The 13,133-nt window shown below is 44.7% G+C and overlaps 1 pseudogene; it reads right to left on the bottom strand.

The window, feature by feature from the left end:
- Nucleotides 1-1,331: 1,331 nt before the first annotated feature.
- On the bottom strand, nt 1,332-10,954 carry LOC119272262 (annotated as a pseudogene).
- Nucleotides 10,955-13,133: the final 2,179 nt, after the last annotated feature.

Here is a 13,133-nt window from a genome sequence, read left to right as displayed (position 1 = left end):
TGCCTAGTTCGCCGGCGACGAGGAGGCAGGGCGGCGACGCGTCGGGAGGTGGTCGCACCAGCCGTCTCCGGCTGAAAACAATGCGGAAAGGAGAGGGAAAGGGGTCAGCGAGGTGAGGCGGCTCCAAATCGGGAAAGAATGGGGGCAAAGGAGGTCTGTACCGCGAGATCGATGACGACCCGAGGCGGCGGAGGTCGAGCTCGATCTCGAGCTCGGACGCTCCTGGAGATGAACTGGGGGTGCAGGGGGTTGATTTGGAGCTGCAGGGGGTGAGTAGTGAGGAGAGGAGGGTTCGGGGAGGCCTTATATAGGCGGGCGACGGTCCACCATGGACCAATGCGCCGGCGAGGTCATTGCCATCCCTACAGGACACAGGGGCTCACAGCGAGGTGTCGGGGGTGCTCGTGGGGTTGGTCTAGGGCGAGGGGAGTGAAGAGAGAGAGAGAGAGAGAGAGAGAGCAGGGGGAGGGCAGAGGCGCCGTGCGTGTGAGGCCGCTCACTGGAGCTCTCGGGCGATCGGTGCGTGTGCGAGCAGGAGCATGAGAGAGAGAGGAAGGAGGGGGCTGACCAGCTGCCGTGTCTCGGACGCCGAGGCGCATCGTCGGGCGTGCTGGGGAGGCCGGAGGTGGCGGGAGGTGGTTTGGAGGGGGTGGCTACAGTGCCTGGCCGCACTGTAGCACGCTCTGGAGCATGCAAACACTACTAGGGAAAAGGCTAGCAGCAGCGCGGGTTTTAGGTGTATCAGTAGCGCGGGGACCGGCACTACTAATAAGGCGCTACAACTAACATGTAGCAATAGTGCATGCTCACCAGCGCTACTGCTACACAAGTGTAGCAACATCGCGCTTAGTGGAAGCTCGCTACTGCTATTATGCCATCCGCGCTACTGCTATTACGGACCCACGCTACTACTAACATAATAGTAGTAGCGTTTCTTGAGTACCAACGCTACTAGTATACTAAATACTAGTAGGGCACAATTTTTTCCCACACTACTACTAACTTATTAGAAATTAAAAAAAATCAACCAATTCCATTCTATCACACAGTTGTCGTATCTACTATCACACAGTTCCTCATTATAGCCATAACTCATGCATAATTCCTATCCTTTATAGGCGTAAGAGTATAAACTGTACACAGTTCCTCATTGTAGCCATAACTCATGAATAATTCCTATCCTTTATAGGCGTAAGAGTATAAACTGTGCGTGGCAGCTACCTACGTAAGTGGTGCTTGCCATGCAAATTCAGAATTTTACCACTACTTCTAGATGCCAGAGAATGAGACACGTTAGTTGTTATGGTCCGATCAAAATATTGGATCACTCGTCAATGTGCGGCGCCTGCCCGAACTGATCTCGCGATCTGCAGCTGCGACGAAACACACTGGGTAGCCTCGACGAGCCACACCTAACCGACGACAGCCGCCATTGTGACGGCGTCACGTCCCTCACCCTGGCCCTCAGCTCCAGCAGGCATCGGTCGATGTTGTCCTCGTGCCTCGCCAACAGCGGACAGAGGAAGCCATTGTACACGTGCCTCGCACCCTGAAACCCGAACACCATTAAGATTCAGATTCAGAATTGGCCACATACCGAATCAAGTGTATCTAAATGTTGATCGTCTCTCGGGCTCGGGGTGTTTGGTCGACTGCTTACCCGTGTGTTGGGGTGCCGGAGATAGAGGACGAGCATCAGCTTCGCCTCTCCATACATCAGCAGCCACGACACCATCCGGTCCACGAACCTCTCGACGACCATCAACATCGCCACCAGAACCCTGCAACATTACCAACAGAGGTTCAAAAACTTCAGATTCTATAGAAGAACACACAGAAAAACAATGCGGTACATGTCGGTGCCAATGTGCTACAAATTTTTCCCGAAATTCTTATTTAAGCCGTAATGCACAACTGAACTACACACTGAAGCAGCACATATCTACTTCCATGACAAAAGATAACACAAAAGATTAGAAGCAATTCTGTTGTGTTGGAAGCCCTAAAAAGAAACAACACATACGAACCACATAAGGAGTTAAGAGGCATAATTCTTCCGGTAATTTTCTATCTATCCATCTTTCCAAGTAGTCACTTCAATACCTTGATATCTTCCACATTTTCAAAGATAACAAAGTCCATGAATCTACTGTTTGAAGAGCATAGTGACTATACAAACTTGCAAATTGGGCTGGCAAAAAACTAAACATAGAGTGCATCTTCTCTAAACAGAGAGTGGTACTTGTTGAAGACAAACTGGACTGAAGTGATGAAAAAAGGACACAGTGTCATACATACAGTCTACCGATGCACACAAAAGCTTACCCTCAAACAGCCAACCATGTAATAAGAAGACTAAAGCATTGTGGAGGGAGGGATGCTGCTGCCAGACAGTGTCATACAGTCTACAAAATGACAACCAGTGGACTTTTTTAATCTGATAGTGTTTCTTTTAGAAGAAATAGGCAATATAAATCAAGTCATGATTGAATATTGATTGAGGACTACCAATCCATATATATAAATGTATTGTTTCTGTTACTCAACAGAACATGTAGGTAGCAACCTGATATGATGCTTGATTTGGACAAAAAACCACAAACCCTTTTTTCCTCTAGAATAAAAGTACCTCCCAAGTGTTCAAAACCACCACAAATTCATCTTGTTGCATATATCAACCGGAATGGATCCTAGTGTGGTTAATGATAATTACAAACTTAGCCTATTCACAATTGATTATTAGCTAAATATAAGAGAACATTGCATGTTTCATCATAGTAATTGCCAGAAAAAACTGAAAAACAAATGTTTCTACTATGTGGCATATCTGAACTTAAATATGCTATATCCCCATGTACCTTTTGTTTGCAGGTATCCTCTGGTAGCATTGCAAAAGTGAGAATACATTATGGTCTTGAATATACATATACGAATAGTAATCTGCCAAGTAAGAAATGTATCATGTTATATAACATATACAATCAAGTGATATAACTGGACGGATCTCCATACCCATGGAGAAGACCGGACATTGGTGCTACTGTTGGTGGCGTGCGTTGTCCTGGTCCTAGTCCTGGTCATGGAGACAGACGGGGGTTAGAGAGGGAGGGAGATACGAGGGAAGATGAGGGATTTGTACCCATGGATGCGCCTCCTCTTGCTTGCAGATCCATGGTGAGCTCGCTCCGTGGGCTAGGGTTTCAGGTCCATGGTTCTACCGCTGCCGCTGCCACTGCGTGGTTGTGGAGGAGGATGGCTCCGCGGATCTGGGCGCCGGCTGAGCAGCTCGAGCCGAGGACGAATCTGGCCGGAGGGGAGGAAGGGTCTCCATGGATGGACGACGAGGGCGTCCCACGGAGATGGCTGCAACCAACCGGAGCTTGTCGGCTTGATCTGCAGCCTTTGGAGTGAAGGAGAGGTAGGGGGTCGCCGGCGGCGGATTTAAGGGAGAGAGTGGAGGTGGGCGACGGCGAGGAGATCTGGGGGAGGAGATCGACCGAGAGGGGTGGGGGGAGGAGATCGACCAAGGGGGTGGGGGCCACGAGAGAGAGATTTTTTTCTAGGGATTCATGAGAGAGAGTTTGGCAGGGGTGGGGGTCGATCCGCGTGCGGTGGTGGACACGCTTAGTAGTAGCGTGGGTATATCAAGTCGCTACAGCTATTCGCTTAGTAGTAGTGCAGGTTTTAGCATCCGTGTTATTACTATACCTAGTCTGGAGCCAACGCCCTGGCAACTTTAGTAGTAGCCTTTTCTCAACTAGCGCGCTACTGCTAAACGGATATTAGTAGCGCAGTTTTGTAAAGAGCGCTACTGCTAATTAGCAGTAGCGTCTGTTTTTAAACCGTGCTGCTGGTAAGTTTCTTTGTATAAGGTTTTCCCTAGTAGTGAAATGGCATGCCATGGCATTTTATATGCCTTGTGGGCACGACCACTGATGTCTGGCTGCCCTAGGGGGCAGTAAAGAGGAGGGGAGGGGCATTGGGTGCCCTGGAGAGCTAGTAGGAGAGGAGTGGGGTTGAGAGAGAGAGGGAAATGGGATGTCCAGAGAGAGAAAGTGGGGTTTTACCCCTCCAATAAATGAGTTGTGGATTTGACAATGTTACTGGAGGTGCAAGGGGACTAGGAGGGGTTGTGGTAAAACTTTGAGCCCATGGAGATTAGTGGAAGAGGTCAAAGTAGTTATTTTGGGAAAGTGGCAAAAGGTGTTTGTTGTTGGTTTGGGCAGGTAAATGAACTCCATTTGGCATAAGACTCCACAGGGTGAAATGGAACATATAATTAGGGCCTTCCACCAATTTTGAGCTCATTTGGGAAAAGTTGCCAATGCAACTTTTGTAAACCATAGAAATTAGCATAAATGAACTTGTGTAGATCTAGTTGAGCAAATCACTTCCCCTTGATGCACCACTTGGTTTAGTGGCCTCATTTGGTCATGTGAACATGCTCACAAAAGTTGGGGTCAATGAGAGAAAGTTGGTAGTACAAAGTTGTTCAAATTTGATCTCGGTCAGAGAGGGTTTTGGGGCATTTTGGTGAGCCAAAATGACCTTGATTGATATGAGGCTTTGCAAGGTGATCACAATATGCATTTGTGACTTGCTGGATTTTGCCTGGATTTTTATGAAAATATTTCCTGTAGAAATAGTTCAAATCCTTGAAATGGGCATAAATGGTTTTGGGAGGTTTTGTCCAATATTTTGAACATGACCATGTGTTGGAACTCTTATATATGGAAAAATATATGTCCACTGAGTTTCCCTGATTTTTGTCAAATATTTTTGAAACAATAAAATAATTTTTCCCTATTAAAGACCATTTCTGGCCTTAAGAAAAAGCTATTAAATAAAATATGAAAATAACTTTTAAAATTATATTTTTGTGGTTTATGGGAGTCCTATATCTAATAGGATTCAAATATACCTTTTGAAAGATTTTTCACACCCCAAATCAAGTACTTGTAGTGCAAACCTCAATTCAGGGGGTTTTGGAAAACTAATTTTAGAAAATACTTTTTGGCCAAATTATTTTTGTAAGAAAATACTATATTTCTCTATACACATGGCATGATCATTGGGCAGAAGCTTGGGGTAAGGAGATGAGGTATAGAAGGTGGAGATGTGTTGACTTTAAAGAGCACTTGAAAAACACAAAGAGAAAACCAACTCAAAAATAAAAGCCAAATAATGCAAAAGTTTTTGTCAAACCACACTTTATCATGATTTATTAGCTTAAGTGTTGTGGCATGAAAATCAGGGTGTGACAGGAAGCCCATCGTCGGAATATACAAGCCAAGTTCTATAATGAAAATTCCCACTAGTATATGAAAGTGATAACTCAAGAGACTCTCTATATGAAGAACATGGTGCTACTTTGAAGCACAAGTGTGGTAAAAGGATAGTAACATTGCCCCCTTTTTCTCTTTTTTGCGGGCTTCTGTGGCCCCTTTTTTTATTTAGGGTTCTTTGGCCTCTCTTTTTTTGGCGGGCAATGCTCTAATAATGATGATCATCACACTTTTATTTACTTACAACTCGATACTATAACTTGATACTAGAACAAAGATATGACTCTATATGAATGCCTCTAGCGGTGTACCGGGATGTGCAATGATCTAGCGTAGCAATGACATCAAAAAATGGTCAAGCCATGAAAACATCATGCTAGCTATCTTACGATCATGCAAAGCAATATGACAATGACTGCTCAAGTCATGTATATGATGATGATGGAAGTTGCATGGCAATATATCTCGGAATGGCTATGGAAATGCCATGATAGGTAGGTATGGTGGCTGTTTTTAGGAAGGTATATGGTGGGTTTATGGTACCGGCGAAAGTTGCGCGGTACTAGAGAGGCTAGCAATGGTGGAAGGGTGAGATTGCGTATAATCCATGGACTCAACATTAGTCATAAAGAACTCACATACTTATTGCAAAAGTTTATCAGCCCTCGAAGCAAAGTACTACTACGCATGCCCCTAGGTGGATAGATTGGTAGGAAAATACCATCGCTCGTCCCCGACCGCCACTCATAAGGAAGACAATCAATAAATACCTCATGCTCCGACTTCGTTACATAACGGTTCACCATACGTGCATGCTACGAGAATCACAAACCTCAACACAAGTATTTATACTAATCCACAACTACCCACTAGCATAACTCTAATATCACCATCTTTATATTGCAAAACTATTGCAAGGAATCAAACATATCATATTCAGTGATCTACAAGTTTTATGTAGGACTTTATGACTAACCATGTGAATGACCAGTTCCTGTCATCTCTCTAAATAGATATAAGTGAAGCAAGAGAGTTTAATTCTTTCTACAAAAGATATGCCCGCGCTCTAACAAATATAAGTGAAGCAAAAGAGCATTCTACAAATGGCGGTTTTCTACGTAAAGAGAAACAGGCAATCCAAACTTCAAATGATATAAGTGAAGCACATGAAGCATTCTATAAAGCCATACTCAAAAGATATAAGTGAAGTGCAATGAGAATTCTATAAATCAACCAAGGACTACCTCATACCAGCATGGTGCATAAAAGAGAAGTGAAAACTACATGCAAAAGACGCTCCAAGATTTGCACATATCACATGGACGAAACGAATCCGAAAACATATCGATACTTGTTGAAGAAAGAGGGGATGCCTTTCGGGACATCCCCAAGCTTAGACGCTTGAGTCTCCTTGAATATTTACTTGCGGTGCCTAGGGCATCCCCAAGCTTGAGCTCTTGCCTCTCTTCCTTCTTCTCACATCGAGACCTTCTCGATCATCGAACACTTCATCCACACAAAACTTCAACAGAAAACTCGGTAAGATCCGTTAGTATAATAAAGCAAATCACTACTAAAAGCACTGTTGCAAACCAATTCATATTATGTTTTTTCATTGTGTCTACTGTAATATAGCTTTTCCATGGCTTAATCCACTGATAGGAATTGATAGTTTCATCAAAACAAGCAAACTATGCATCAAAAACAGAATCTGTCTAAAACAGAACAGTCTGTAATAATCTGAACATGCACCATACTTTTGATACTTGAAAAATTCTTCCAAAATTACGAAAAATAAAAACTTTGTATAGAAAGACATTTCAAAAAGTTTCAGAACCATTTGATGTTCCAGCAAAAAATGTAAAATCGCGCACTACAGCCAAAGTTTCTGTCCTGCACCATACAAACCATCAAGCAAATGTAAACATTCTAAAGGCAAACCTTGGCACATTATTTTTATAATACAATGGAATTGTATAAGGGGATAATTATTTTTGTTGAAAGGTTTCTGTAATTAAGATTCACAAAGTTCCCATGGGCATGAACAAAGTTCAAGGACGTCCCCCACTTTCACAATGCTCGTCTCTCTCACTTTCACTTTTCTTTTAGAAAAAGTTTTGGGTTCCCCTCTTTATTTTTGTTGTTTTTAAACTATATGAAAGCACTCAACAGAAATAAATGACTGTCTAAAACTTCCGGGTTGTCTCCCTGGCAGCGCTTTCTTTAAAGCCATTAAGCTAGGCATATAGTGCTCAAATAGTGAATCCACCCGGATCCCAAGGTATATCAAAGCCAATTTGAATCAACAATGATTTGTAATTTAGTAGTGAGCACAAAGTAACATATATCATGTAACAACAAAGTCTAAATCTCTTCCTATGCATCGGCATGTCATAAAAGAACAATTCGTGCACACAGTAAAGGCCAATACATAGTATAAACAGTTTCTTGCAATTTTATCGTATTGGAAACATAGAGAGGTGGAGATATAGTTCCTCTCTCATAATAATTGCAAGTAGGAGTAGCAAGCACATGCATATTATATCTATCAAAATCATCATGTGTAGTAGTAAAAGGCAACCCATCAATATAATCCTTAATAAGCACAAACTTCTCCGATATAGTGTAGTTTGGAGAATTCAAAAAGATAATAGGACTATCATATATGGGTGCAATAGCAAGAATTTCATGTTTAACATAAGGAACTATAGCAAGTTCATCTCCATAAGCATAATTCATATTGGCATCTTGGCCACAAGCATAGCAAGCATCATCAAAAAGGGATATTTCAAAAGAATCAACGGGATCATAGCATTCATCCTTCGGTAAGCATGAAGGGAAATTAAACAATGTATGAGTTGAAGAGTTACTCTCATTAGAAGGTGGGCATGGGTGATCAATCCGCTCTTCATCCTTTTGTTCTTCGCTCTCCTCCTCATCTTTTTCATCCAATGAGCTCATAGTTTCATCAATTTCTTCTTCCATAGATTCCTGCAAAATATTATTCTCTTCTGGGACAGCGGAGACTTTCTCAATAAACACATCAATATCAGAATTGTATTCATAATTCTCATAACAATATTTAAAGATAGCTAAATTTTCAGGTCTGTAGACAACATCATAAAGATTTTCATATTCTTTGAACATAGATTCAATTTCATAAGCACCCATAAAAGCAACAAATTCTTCTATTTGTTCCACATCATAGTAGCCCTGTTCAAGAATTCATCCGATTAACCAGTTAACTTGCCGATTAATCCCTACTCATAGGGTCCCCGAGTAGCCGATTACCCGATAAATCATCCGATTAATTGATTAAATGGCCGATTAACTTGCCGATTAGCCTATTAATCCCCTACTCACTAGCCGACCGAGCAGCTACCAATTAACGATTTCCTCAATAATGCATAGTAGTCATATATACCTCTAGCATAAGAAGCCAAAGTTTCATTATCATTAAATTGACATGAAAAGGGAAGCTGTGGAGCCTTCATCCTATAGAAACAAGTATAATCATATCTCAAGCATAGTTACCTAGCATACCAATACAACATATAAATTTGATCCCATAATAGTTTCCCTTTTTGAGTCAAGTGATAATCCCTAAAGTATTCACGTTGATCCAATGTGTCTCCCATTACCAAATTGAATGGGGTTTTCTTTGGATTATCAAAGTAGTACATAATATCTATCACATAACGAGCATCGAGGGTTTTAGGAGGTTCCTCATCTCCATGAGCAGGAAGTACACCTAATTGTTTTGGTATTGAGTGTTCCATATCCATAACTAAAGATAAAGAACAACTAAGAACGACAAATAAAAATTACTTAGTGATAAAGCAAACAAGCACACACGAGAATATTCACCCCACGCTATTGCTCCCCGGCAATGGCGCTAGAAAAAGGTCTTGATAACCCACAAGTATAGGGGATCACAACAGTTTTCGATAAGTAAGAGTGTCGAACCCAATGAGGAGCTAAAGGCAGAACAAATATTCCCTCAATTTCTATCGACCACCGATACAACTCTACGTACGCTTGACGTTCGCTTTACCTAGAACAAGTATGAAACTAGAAGTACTTTGTAGGTGATGTTGGATAGGTTTGCAAGATAATAAAGACTATGTAAATAAAAAGTAGGGGCTGTTTAGATAAAGGAATAACAAAGTTGGTTTTAGTAAAGAGATTTTTGTTACGAGAAAGTTATTTGTCCCTAGGCAATCGATAACTAGACCGGTAATCATTATTGCAATTTTATATGAGGGAGAGGCATAAGCTAACATACATTCTCTACTTGGATCATAAGCACTTATGATTGGAACTCTAGCAAGCATTCGTAACTACTAAAGATCATTAAGGTAAAACCCAACCATAGCATTAAAGTATCAAGTCCTCTTTATTGCATACGCAAACAACCTACTTACTCGGGTCCGTGCTTCTGTCACTCACGCCACCCACCATAAGCAAATCATGAACATATTGAAAACCCTGCAGCAGGGATCCCTTACGCTTGCGCGACATGGAGAGCACCATAGGACATCACCAATAATAAAACATGCAACTCAAACCAATCACGATCATCAAATAACCCATAGGACAAAATGGATCTACTCAAACATCATAGGATAGCCATACATCATCGGGAAATAATATATAGCGTTGAGCACCATGTTTAAGTAGATATTACAGCAGGTAAGAGAGGGGTTACACTGCTGCATAGAGGGGGGAAGAGTTGGTGATGATGGCGGTGAAGTTGTTGGTGAAGATTGCGGTGATGATGATGGCCCCCGGTGGCACTCCGGTGCCACCGGAAGCGAGGGGGAGAGAGCACACCTCCTTCTTCTTCCTTGACCTCCTCCCTAGATGGGAGAAGGGTTTCCCCTCTGGTCCTTGGTCCCCATGGCGTGGGAGGGGCGAGAGCCCCTTCGAGATTGGATCTGTCTCTCTGTCTCTCTCTGTTTCTGCATTCTCAGATTCTACCCTTTCACCATTTCTTATATTCTAAGAGATCCGTAACTCTGATTGGGCTGAAATTTTAACACGATCTCTATCTGGATATTAGCTTTCTGGCGGCGAAAGAAGGGCATCAACCGCCTCACGGGGTGGCCACGAGGGCCCAGGGCGCGCCTGCCCCCCGGGGCACGCCCCCTGCCTCGTGGCCCCCTCAGGCATCGTCTTGCGTGGATTTTCTTCCCAAAAATCCCATATATTCCAAAATAAATCTCCGTCGGTTTTTATCCCATTTGGACTCCGTTTGATATGGATTTACTGCAAAAAAACATGCAACAAACAGGAACTGGCACTGGGCACTGGATCAATATGTTAGTCCCAAAAATAGTATAAAATGTTGCCAAAAGTATATGAAAGTTGTAGAATATTGGCATGGAACAATCAAAAATTATAGATACGACGAAGACGTATCAGTCGCGTCGCGGAGCCGCGCATCTTGGTCCCAGGGTGCCGTCCTAGGGCTGAAGTGGTGGATGCGCTCCGTGAGCTACATCACCCGTAGCTGGCGGAGGGCGAGGCTGAGGGAGGGACGGCACATGAGAGCCCCCGGTGGCGCGGACAAGCTCGGCGATGCGGTCGAGCCAGTCCTTGTGGAGGTCGTTGACCGGGCGATAGCGTAGGAGCTCGTGCGCCATGAGGAGGACGGCCCATGCGTCCATGGGATGGCGACGTGCATGGGAAGAAGAATCGGCCGGGGTTAGCGATGGAGTGGCGGTGCGGCCGTCCCGCCGCACCAAGGAGTGCAGCAAGGATGCTTGCTGCTCGTTCCCTGCCGGGCCGGTGGCGGCGTTGGAGGTGTGCAACGGGGAGCGGCGAGGTGGCCCACCGACGGGAGCCGTCTGAGCGATGTGGGCGGCGAGGGCAGCCCGGCGCTCAGCACGAGCGCGACGCACATCTACCATGGAGACGATGAAGCAACGGAGTGCGGAGCGATGGACACATGCTTCGGTGCACCCCTACCTGGCATGCCAAATGTCGGATCTGGGGTTCCGGCAGACCCTTAAGGTTCAAACACTAGGGTGCGTGTGAAGGTTTTCTCCCTATCGATCCACGCCCTAGCTCTCTAAGATCTCGCAGACGAACTCGACGAACTCTCAACACAGAAACACACAAGATTTATATTGGTTCGGGCCACCGTTGTGGTGTAATACCCTACTCCAGTGTGGTGGTGGTGGATTGCCTCTTGGGCTAATGATGAGCAGTACAAGGGGAAGAACAGCCTCCTGAGGTTGAGGTGTTCTTGTGCTTGGCGAACTTGTGTGTGGCCTTGGTGGGGTGGATCCGGTCCAAGATGAGATCCTCCTCTACGGTGGTGGCTAGTCCTATTTATAGAGTACCTGGTCCTCTCCCCAAATATTGAGCGGGAAGGGAGCCAACAATGGCCAATTTGAAAGGGGACAACTAGTACAAGCAATCCTGACAAAAGGTGGTCTTCGCCTGCAAAAGGCTCTGGTGATGACGCCGTCTTGGGCTCCATGGTGACCTCCTCCTTGCCGTCCTTCTGGTCCTGGTCCTGTTGCACCAATATGGAAACCTTTGCTTGATTCCTCGGTACTCCGCTCCTGTGCTTGCCCCCTTAGCACTAAAGAGGAAACAAGGATGCTGCGCGCACTGGCACCCGCCTGGTCTCGATCGTCATGGCTCACGTCACAAGGGACTCGCGAGGTTTGCCTTGCCTTGATCTCTCCTCCCCTCATGAGCCTGCCTAGCGAGGCCGCTCATGAGAGGGTCTTGCATCGTCTGCCTTGTGAGGCTTGGCCCCTCGCGAGGGTCTTGAATGTCTTGTCGATGAAGATGGGCCGTACAAACCTGCCAGCCCAGCCGCGCTGTGGGCCACAAGCAGGCAAGTCTGGGGACCCCCGTGCCCAAAACGCTAACAGTTTGTATAATTCAAACCATGTGCGTTCTGTTAACCATTCATGTGATGCCACGTGTGTTGGTTTTAATGGCTGTAGGAGGTGCCGTGCGGACAGCTGCTTGACCTTGACTGAACGGGAGGCGTGCGAGCGCAGTCGGTGTGCAGGCTAACCGAGAGGTGTGCAAGCTGTCTTCAAATGTGTAGGCTCACCGGGGAGGATGCGAGCTGTAGGCTGCGTAGGCTCCCTTGGAAGCAAGCCCTTTGACATCCATGGCCGCCCACCTTCCTCTCCGTGCGTGCGCCCCCCTCAGCGGCATGGGACGCCGCTGTCGAATGCTACCTCTCAGTGCTTCATTGAAGACTTCAACAACGACACCCCGGAGGACGACAACGACGGCGCGGCACGCCGCCTCCGCCGCCACCGGAAATAGTTCTTTTCTTAGGTTTAATACTGTATCTCAATCATAGGAATATAAATTTGCAGTATGACTGAATGGAAGATATGGTTTGAGAGAACTTGCGATTTTCTCTCTTAATGTATAGACTTATCAAATGATTTTCTTTTGAAAAAACGTCAATGGTTTTAAAATATAAAACACTCATCGCAAACGATTTAGTTAGAACACCCGTGTGCAAACCGATAGCTTCCCTAGGAAGCCAAGGGGAAATGTGCCGAGCAGGATTTGTGTAGCACTTGATCGCAACCATTTTAGATAGAACACCCGTATGCAAAGTGAGAGCAGGATTTGTGCAGCTCTTCAAAGCAAACGGTTCTTTTGGATGACCCGTGTGCAACCACTTACAAACAATTTGGTAAGATTTGCATCTATCATATTGGGTATGTTGCCATTTGTCAAACTGGAAAGATTGACATTTGTTGATCTAGTAACATCACCATTTGTCAACCTTGTAACACTGCGATTTGTCAAAATATGAAGCTAAAAATCACTAGCAGTATATAATTTTTGGAACTAAAATTT

This window comes from Triticum dicoccoides, chromosome 3A (genome assembly GCF_002162155.2).
Source record: "Triticum dicoccoides isolate Atlit2015 ecotype Zavitan chromosome 3A, WEW_v2.0, whole genome shotgun sequence".
NCBI classification, from domain to species: Eukaryota; Viridiplantae; Streptophyta; class Magnoliopsida; order Poales; family Poaceae; genus Triticum; species Triticum dicoccoides.
Note: the sequence above shows the minus strand (reverse complement) of the source record. Positions and strands in the feature narration are given on the sequence as shown.